The sequence below is a fragment of the Furipterus horrens genome, unplaced genomic scaffold (genome assembly GCF_987537825.1).
Source record: "Furipterus horrens unplaced genomic scaffold, mFurHor1.1.pri manual_scaffold_7, whole genome shotgun sequence".
In the NCBI taxonomy this organism is placed as follows: domain Eukaryota; kingdom Metazoa; phylum Chordata; class Mammalia; order Chiroptera; family Furipteridae; genus Furipterus; species Furipterus horrens.
In genome coordinates, this window is record NW_028327177.1 from 99,342,025 (window position 1) to 99,352,740 (window position 10,716).

Consider the following 10,716-nt stretch of genomic DNA (forward strand, 5'->3'; position numbering starts at 1 on the left):
GGCAAATGAAAGATGGAACACTAGGGAAACCTATACTTTCCTTCACACCGTTGGCTTATATTTTGGTTTGGTCAATAACATGAGAATGAAGGTGATGTGTGTCGCTTCTAAACAGAAGCTTTTAGAACCACCATATGTAGGCCCTGTCTGCTTGACTCTATCTTCCCTGAAAAGCATGTCTGGAGAGAACCTCCATCAGCCTGAGTTCCTCAGTGCCTGTGTCCATCTGAGCCCTTTTCCCCATCTTTGATGGAATGAAGTGAGGAAGAAATATACTTAGCTGTTTAAAACTTTGAGATTTGTACAGCCCAACTTTGCCCATCCTGATGCATAGAGCCTGCCATTAAATCTCCGAGTCTCACTTTTCCAGTTGTTATAATAAATTCTAAACTGCTTCCTAAACATTAGAAAGGCTCTGTGAATTCAAGCAATTTCAGGATGCAGGGTGGCACTTGTAATTTTTTAAAAGATAGTCTATCTATGATTATCATAATACTTAAAACCCAGAGTCAATTAAAAGGGAATGATTGTTTTAAAATTAATAAAATATCTTTAACATACTGTTAAAGATTTTTAGGGCTCCGTGGATGGATTATTTTGAAATTGTATGTTTGTAAGCTCTTTTTAAGGCCAATTTCAAACTCTGAAGATATAGTTTCTAACCAGGAGTTAAGTTACTTCTGTCTCAAGCCACTGAGGCCCTTCTGTGCCTACTGTACAACAGTTAATTTTAAGAAGCATATTCTCATTCAGGATGCATAGGTAGAGGACTTAATTCTGGTGCAGAGAGGATTCTAAAAAATAAATAAATAAAGATATTCCCTTCCTTCTTTACAGCTCTCTGGTCTGCTTTCAAATTGCTGATTGTGGTAGTTCCACATGTGAGCTTTGGAGAACTTTTTTGGAGAAAGGCCTGACATCCTGACTGCATTGATGCTGGTTTGTTTCCTCATTTTTTAAATGGGAATGAATGTGCATCATAGCTTAATGTGATAGTTAAATAAATATATATATTTTATAGCTGATAGAACAATGCCTGGCAACTAGTAAGCTCTTACTAGAAGTTAGGTATGATGCTACCACTGCTGCTGCTCCCTTGAGGGTTAGGATTCCATGCAGACTCTTTCTACGTGCATAGCATTGCCATTAAAACATACATGGTGACCTGAAAAGAAGCTGCTAACTTTCTCATATTGAAACACACAGTATAGAGGAAGGTAATTGAAATACAATTTATGGGTCTGGTCTGACCCATTCATTCAACAGAGTCTTTGATGTCTGCCACACTGACTATCTTTTGAAATTAGTTCCTATGATTCTTATAAAAACATGCTGTCCATCTACAAGCTACATATTAGTCAAATTCAGCACTTATAGAAACAATGCCAAAAGAATCGTGAGAGGATTACAGTTTCCCACCATTACAGTTTTCCACTGTTATAACTTGGGTCTCACAATGACTTCATGTAATACTTGCAGTAGGAGAACTTAGCTTATTAAAGTAACTTATCAGATTCTGTACTTGTGACACACACACTCAAGAAGAATTAAATACAGTTCTCCTATAGTTATTTTCAAATTAACCTGAAGCATGGCCATGCATTTTGTACTTTGAATCTCTAATGGATTTAAAGCACATAAAAATATTTTTAATGCCTCCAGTTTCTCAGAGGGAGAATTTTTTAAATGTTTATAGCAATAAAAAGTTGTTTTTTGAAATCAGGAAAATTAACCCACTTCTTCCAAAGTTTTGTTCCCTGAATATTCACTATGAGTTTTGGAAACTTTTATTAGACCTTAGCTTTTGGAAATGACTAGTGCCCTAGTTTGCTTTATGTTAACATAGATACATACCTTCCTTTGTGTTTATCTGGGAATCTGCTGGTCATAGAGAACCAGCTGTCAATTTTGTGTTGTACAAAATCAAGGACAAAATGTGTGGTTGGTAGGATACAACTTACTATATGGTATAGAAAGGGAAGATAGATCTATAATATTCAGGTTAAGCTAGTCTATGCTGAATAACAACCACCTTCAAAATTCAGTGGCTTACCACATAAAAGTATGTTTTGGGTTCACACAATGTATGTTTTGGGTCCTCTTGCTATATATCACCTATCACCAAAGAAGTTCACATCAGCTTCCATCTTGTGATGCCATCTTCTCAACACTCGACTTTCAATGTTGCTATTGTTTTCTATGGTCTCTGAATCCATCCTCTTAGATATTCTTTCTTTCCACTATCCTTGGTCATATTTGAAGTTGACATTATGCTCTATTGGGGGCCACACAGATGCTCTATTTGGGGCCACACAGCTTTCTCATCCCATGAGAATTGATAGACCAAAGACCATTTAAGGTTTCATGTTAAGTCATAGGTTTTTGTTTTTTTTTTTTAACTCAAGGCTCAGGTTTCTTCAGCAACAAAATGATCTAACAAAACTTGTAAGCTTTTCAAACATCTAATTTCAGTGTGTGCCAGTGACCACGCACAGCATTTGTTCAAGATAGTCTTAAATCTTTAATTTTTTGCTCTCTCATACCCATGCTTCTAAACTCAATAAGATTATGGGGTTTTGGAGGGCCAGTCCTGAACCTGGCCTTTCTTTCTTTCTTTTTTATTGTAATGGAGATCCTCTTCAGAGCAGCTCCCTTCCAAGCAGTGGAACAGGGAGTCTGCTTCTACCTATTGCCTTGCTGTCTAGACACACTGATTCTGACTGCTGATGCAGAGGAAGAGAGAATGAGAATTTTCCTTATGTGTCACTTTCACTTGCTCCTTAGAACTAGTCACATGGCTCCCACCTATCTGCAAGGTAGTCTGGGAGGCATATTGTTCTGGATGCATAGGTAGGAAAGAACTGCTTTAATACCAGAGTAATAAAATGTCAAAAAAAGGAGGGCTTTTTGAGGTAATTTAGTCCTATGGTTTTAGTTTATAGGTAATAAAACTGAGATGCTGAGAAATTTATCTGGAATTACAAGTATTTAGGAAGATGAGCCAGGATGAGACACAGGTTCCCCTGAAGTTTAAGACAAGACTACAGCTACCTGCTTTCCATTCCTAACACTTTTGTAACAATTTCTAGGTCATAGATTAGCATTTCAAGGTGACTTTCAAATAAATGTATACATGGGTATGTAGATATTAGCCTTTTAAAAGTCATTCAGTCATTTATTCAATGTGTGTGACCCTGTGCTCAATAGAAGGTGGTATGTGTACAAATCCCATTTTCTTGTCTTTAAGGAAGAATCAGAATGTTGAAAAAAATAGATGCATAAATGAAGATAATAATACAACATGACAGTGCTAGAATAAGCTGTACACTGACACAGGATAAAAAGTAGATCTCTCTGAATATGACATGGAGAGAGATTCCTGAAGTGGTTTCAAGGACTCACACACAAAATCACTATTCCAGTTTTTCATAATAGAGCCAGATGTAGATCCCATAGTTTATTAAAAATGCCTGCTCTCTATGGAACAAATTAATATAGTACTAACCAAAATTCAGCACTTAGTAGCACTCAATAAATGGTAGCAATTATTGTTATTCATGATTTTACTTAAATAAGCATGGGATTCAGAATACCTGAAATGTCACACTCTTTACTAGTGATGGAATAACCATGTTAATACCAAAAATAATTAAAGTACGTAGAAAGGATATCAATTCTATAACTGGTAAAGACACCCCCATACCACCTCTATCACCACCACCACCACTACCACCACCATCATCATCAAGACATTCATAGAAATAAGAGTTGATAGCATGGATTCAGAACTTCTATTTTACAAATAGTATGCCTCATGAGGTTGATCTCATTAAACATTCACAGGAAATCTATAAGTTAGATACTAATAGCATCACTCTCAGAAAACTGATATCCAGAAATTTTGAATAATATGCTCATATTGATTACAGAACTATTCATTCATTCAAAAATGGTGCCTTAATTACTTTCTAGTACCAAATGTGGTATATATTCATATATAAATGCATGTATGAATATGACTGAATGAATGAATATATAAAGTCCAGATATTAGATACATGAGATAATGTCATAAAATATAAAATACAACATAAAAATAAGAATAAGGACTGTGAAAAATCCTGATACATGAAGAAGATAGAAACTCCAAAGACTAGGAATATATTTCACAAATTTTAATAGCAGCTTAAAATGACACCAGGCCCAGGGGTACTGGCAATGCCTTTGCTTTGAGATCAGAAAATGTTTATTATAAGAGTGGTAGGCCAGCAGTTTATAGTCTAATGAAGGGGATTAGTTGAAGATACAAGGAACTATAACACCAGACAAATTAAGGTAAATGAAGTAAGTGAAAAGAAATATGGTGTGTTAGCATAAAGGCTGTAAGAAAGGATAATGTGTTCTTAAAGAGCTGGATTGAATGAATAGTGCTGTTCTTTCAACTTGTTCTATCCCACCACTCACTGAAGGGATGCACATCCAGCTGTACACCCTTCTCAAGGCTTAAAGCAGAGGTAGGCAGTGGCTTCTGTCTACACCCTAGCCTCATGTCCTGCCACTTTCCTCCTTACCTTCTAATATCTAGGTCCTTGATTATACTACCACTTATTACCAATCTTTTGCACATGCTGAATCCACCATATGGCTACTTTCTTTCACCCACTTTCCCTATTCTCCCCTTTCACTAGTTAATTCCTTACATTCTTTGCATCTCAAGTCTAGAGTAACTTCTTCAGTGAACTCTTCTCTTATCTCCAGTCTACCTCAAGTATCTTTGATATTGTTTATGGAACTATGTTCATTTCCTTGATAGCTCTCATCTCCATTTATAATTGCATGCTTGTAATCAATATAAGATTGGGCAGGACTCAATCGGAAGCAAACAGATAGCCCCTTCACTGTAGACTATCTTATAAAGTAGGAAGAGATGGACATTTATTTCAACCATTTGGTGCCTGATAATGGAAGGGCTGAGCATTCATGCTAAATGTTTTCTTCAGTCTTCTTCACATTTACCCCATCCCTGCTATACATCTCTTCTCCTCCCCACCTATGTCCCCTCCACTTCTCTTTTCATCTTGCTATGGAACAACCAGTGGGCCTTCCTCTAACTGTGATTTCCTCTGCCTAGTCCTCTTGGATATCTTTGGCTTCTGTCTTGTCTCACACTGTTTACTGCACTTAAAGACCTTACCACCATCTTCACATATGAAAGTCCTACCAAATTCAACTGATGGCAACTAAAATACCAAGGGAGGATCAGAAAAAAGACAAGAGTTTAGGCTGGCATGGAAAACTAAGTGAGTCAGACATGGCACCAATTTGGAGATAGTACCCACCAAATAAAATGAAAGCCCAATTATCTGCTATTACATAGCTCAAAAATCACAATGGATTTTTTTTTAATGAATCAAATGTAATTCATATTATAGCATTGGTTTTTTTGACTAGCCACACAAATAATTGTGTTAGGTTTCTGTCAAGTCATTAACCTAGGGGAAGCTCAGAAAATGGCAGAGGAGAAGAAAACCCTGAAAGTAAATTAACCTGAATTCAAACTATTGATTACACACAATTTTAAAGAATGTGCCAAGTTCACTGTCATTAAATTACTGAGGAAGCATTCAATCCATATATTATATTTGATGCCTTCAGTTATAGGTCACAAATATAAATAAAAGCTATTAGATACATGATTTTTATTTTAGCTCCTATATCTCATCACTGTACTAATTTCAGCTTTGTGGCCAACAACCTTGGATACAAAAATTTTTGAAGAGTTACTGAGAATTCCAGCTCCTAAGAGGAAATGCCCCAAAGTGTACTTCTCTAATTAGAATTGTGGCTTTAATATCTATAGTAGTTTTAATTTAATTTTGTTGGTGGTAAAGAATGAATTTTCTTTATGGCAACAGTTGGCTACATTTTTGGATAATTTGAGTTCTGGATACAGCAGATAGAGCTAAGCTATTACAAAAGGAAAATTGCTATTTAAGTTAAAAATACATTGGTTATATTTCTCAGCAGTTCCTTAAATGCAGTATGTTAATTTTAAAACTTTGCTGAACAATATAATCTTAAATTGCATTATTCTACATGATAACTATTGTGAGTGCTTAACAAAATATTGAGTGAGCAGTGGGTTGAATGGCCTGTAGTTATGTCCCTGTCCTAACTCCTATAACCTGTGAATGTGACTTTATTAAAAAAATTTAAAAAAATACAAAAGGTCTTTGCAGATGAGTTAAGGATGTTGAGCTCAAAGATCATGATGGCTATTTTGAGGCTTATTATCTGGGTGGGCCTTAAATCAGAGAGAGATTTGAGACAGAAGAGGAGACAAAGACACAGAGGAGTACAGGTAAAGGTGGGAGAATTCTCCTCCGATAGCCTCTGGAGAGAGTAAAGTCCTGCCAACACCCAGATATTGAACTTTGGGCCTCCAGAACTATGAGAGAATAAATAACTGTTTTTTTTTAAGACATCATGTTTGTGGAAATTTGTTATAGCAACTCCAGGAAATTAACACACTACCTATTCTATATGCCCTTGTAGGTTTTGATTTCATGTTTTGTTATTACATGTATTATTATATTTAAAATACAATATTTAGATTTAATTACTAACATTAATAATAATATTTAAACATGCTATTATCTTTATGTACTTCAAAATGACATTGCAGCTAGAGTAAATAATAGTTTAAGATGTATTCATTCAAAAATACTTACAGATTTTTTACTATGTACCAGCCACTTTGCTAGCTGCTGAGTAGCCAATCACAGGCAAACACAGCCTCAGGCCCTGCTCTCCCTAAGCTTACAAGTAGTTCACTGCACATAGTTGGGGAAACCAAGACTTACTGAAGTAACAATGCATTGCTCAGTAGTTGGGAAAATTGGTTAACCCAGCATTTTCTGGCTGGATCTCTTCCCAAATTATTAGAACTAAAAGCAAAATTACAAATAATAATGGTGACAAACAAGGCATAGACATACACATTGTCACTTAAAAGGTGGTCAGTAAGCCAGCCAAAACACTGGTTATCCAACCTCTATTGCATGGATATCGATTTTTGAAGTAACTAGTTAGACTCCTGTCCTAATATGTACTAACACTCTCTCCTTTACTTAAAAACTGTAACCTCTAAAAATAATAGGGCAGGAAGGAAAAGTTATCAGATTGCACACATTATACTCTGCAAGATGTGTACCCAATAATTAAGACACCTGCATGAGAAGCAGGGAACAAAAGCATGTAACTAATGTGGGAAAGGGGTTTACACTAATTCAGGATAGTCATGTTAGATCAATATTGAATGAGGAAAGAATGCATATGAACTATTACAATGAATCTGAAAATTCATTAATCATGCATTTCTCTTGGGTAGAACACTGTTCTAGGTGTGTCAGTGCTGAAATTATACTCATGGCTCATAAACCAGCCAAATTACATATCTTACATGACAGCTTTTCTTTTTGTTTAAATAACTTCTATGTCTTATTATTATAAGGAGTACTTGTGATCTATGCGACTAGTCAAGCACTCCAAAGATGGCAAGCCTTGGTGTTAGCAAAGATACAGAATCAGAAAATCATGGCTCAGATTTTGGTAATGGATATATGAGGTATGTCTTTGCACAACAACCCATGCTTTGGAGAACTACTACTCTCCCACTATCTACAATCTATGAGGTGGTCAATACAGTATCCTATAATTTTCTAGTAAATGATATGAATGCTGAAATGTTTGTGAAAAATCTATTGATGTTTGCAACTGACTTTGAAATGTTTAAACATGAGAAGGATTGATGCATGGATAAGCAGAAATATAGAGAGATGGATAAATATGTAGAAAACAAGTTGAGTAAAATATTTTTAAAAGTATATTTTATTGATTACATTGTTACAATAGTTTGTTTTTATCCCTTTTGTTCCCCTCTGCCCAGTACCCACTTTCCCTCCAGCAATCCCACTCCTCTTAGTTCATGTCCATTGGTCGTGCATATATGTTCTTTGGCTCCACCCTTTCCTATATTATTCTTAACATCCCCCTGTCTATTTTGTACCAAACCATTATGCTTCTTAATCCCTGCACCAATTCTCATTTCTCCCCCTTCCCACTCCCAGCTGATAGTCCTCCGAACGATCCCCATCCCTATGATTCTGTTCCTATTCTGGTTTGCTTAGTTGAATTTTGTTCTTAATTTTAAGATTCAGTTGTTGATAGTTGTGAGTTTGTTGTCATTTTAATGTTCATAATTTTGATCTTCTTTTTCTTAAGTCCCCTTGACATTTCATATAATAATAACTTGGTGATGATGAACTCCTTTAGTTTTACCTTGTCTGGGAAGCACTTTATCTGCTCTTCCTTTCTAAATGATAGCTTTGCTGGATAGAATAATCTTGGTTGTAAATCCTTGCTTTTCATCACCTTAAATACTCTTTGCCAGTCCCTTCTTGCCTGAAAATTTCCTTTTGAGAAATCAGCTGATAGTCTTATAGGCACCCCTTTGTATGTAACTCTCTGCTTTTCTCTCGCTGCTTTTAAGATTCTCCCTTTATCTTTAACCTTTGGCATTTTGATTATGATGTGTCTTGGTGTGGTTCTCTTTGGATCTAGCTTGTTTGGGACTCTCTGCTTCCCAGACTTGTATGTTTATTTCCTTTACCACATATGGGAAGTTTTCCTTCATTATTTTCTCACATAAGTTTTCAATTTCTTGCTCTTCCTCTTCTCCTTCTGGCACCACTATGGTTTGGATGTTGACATGTTTAAAGTTGTCCCAGAGGTTTGTAAGCCTCTCCTCATTTTTTTCAATTCTTGTTTCCTCATTCTGTACTGGTTGACTGTTGTTTTCCTCTTTATGTTCCAAAGCATTGATTTGAACCCCAGTTTCCTTCTCTTCACCATTGGTTTCATGTGGGCTTTCCTTCGTTTCACTTAGCTTAGCCTTCAATTCTTCCCTTATGTGTTTGCCATACTCAAGCATATCTGTCAAGTCTGTGAGCATCTTTTATCACCAGTGTTTTGAACTCTACATTTGTTAAGTTGGTTATCTCCTCATCACTTAGTTCTCCCACTGGAACCCTGATCCATTTCTTCTTTTGGGCCATACTTCTCTGTCTCCTCAACTTGAAAGCCTCCTGTGTTTGCCTATGTGTCTTAGGTAGAGCTGTCACACTTTTTAAGTTGTAAGGGGTAAAAGCTTAGGTATTTGTCAGTATGAAGTGACCCGTTTCACCATGTTGTGGCAGTGTATGTGGGAGAGGAGTCTGAGAGGGAATAATGCTGCTTGCTCAGCACTCGACCCTTTTCCAAACACCACTTCACCTGTTTCCCATATGGGATTGGTGCCTCTCTAGCTGTTGCCCTGTCTGTGGTTCCAGTGCCTCTCTAGCTTTTGCCCTGGCCATGGTTCCCAGAGTGGATGGATTTGTAGATGTTCTAAGACTGTGGGGGCCCTTTAAAAAAATGGACTCTGCTGAGAGACCAGCAGTTTCTTCCTGTGCCCCAACCCCCACTGGTTTTCACAATCAGGAGCAATGAGGCTTTATTTTCCCTGGCACTGGAACCATGAACTGCATGGTCTGGTCTGGGGCCAGGGGCACTCCCCAGGTGTCCCTCCCTACTTTTTAAAATGTGTGACTGCACTTTCTGCTGACCTGCTGCTGCTGCCACCACACTGCTTCCTCTCTTCCCTGGCTCTGCCCCTCATACCTGTCTGGATGAGTATTTCTTCTTTATATCTTTGTTTGTTGGACTTCCATGCAGCTCTATTTTCTGGAATTTCTGGGTGTCTCCAGTTTTGAGGTAGTTGTATTCCTTCTTAGTTGTGGAGGGAGACACAGTGTGTCTACCTATGTCTCCATCTTGGCCCTCAGTTTCCCTACTTTTAAAGTAGGATTTACAACTGACTCTACCTTATAGATGTTTGTTGTAAAGATTACATGAGTTATACATAAAGCACTTGAAAGACTGTCTGGCACATACCCTATATACAAGAATGTCAAATAAATATCAATATAAATAAATAAATGAGGAACTCTTACTTCAAAAGAGAAGAGAGAAATGGCCAGTGTTTTGAATGTTTATTATATGCCAGCCACTGTTCTCAATATTTCATTTATGTGATCATGTTGACCTCTTCTATGTGGGTTGATCTTAAAAAGAAAAATTATACATTAGAACACGAGTCATGGAAAGTCCTTTCCAAACCACACTGTGAGCCTTAAAAGTTATTATCAATGTCCTAGGGGAGGCAGGAACATAGATTCAGTGAAAGTAGAGCCTGGCTTTTCCTAACTTTCACCAATATTAAGAATGACATCTATGAACTTAAACTCTTGTTGACTTTCTTTGTAATCTCACCTCTAACTGTGGTAACTTCAGAATAAATACAGATTTTTCTCATGAGTTAGTGGAGTTTATTGTGATAAAAAACCTGCCACTCCTCTTGGCTGTGAAACTGTTTGAGTTTTGCTTCGGCCCCTTGTGTTGTCTCTGTCTCAATGTCTTGGTAACATTTAATGAACAACCAGAGGCCATTTTTCTTGACACCCACCTACCAGGAACATACCTGTTAAATACTCCATCTCTCTGCTGCTTTCAGGACATTTTTGCTGTTCTGAAAGGTATTGTCTTCCATGTCCAAGCACTGTGAAGTAGAAGCTGAGCCTGAATGGCCTTCCAAGTGCTGATTCTGAAATTATAATCT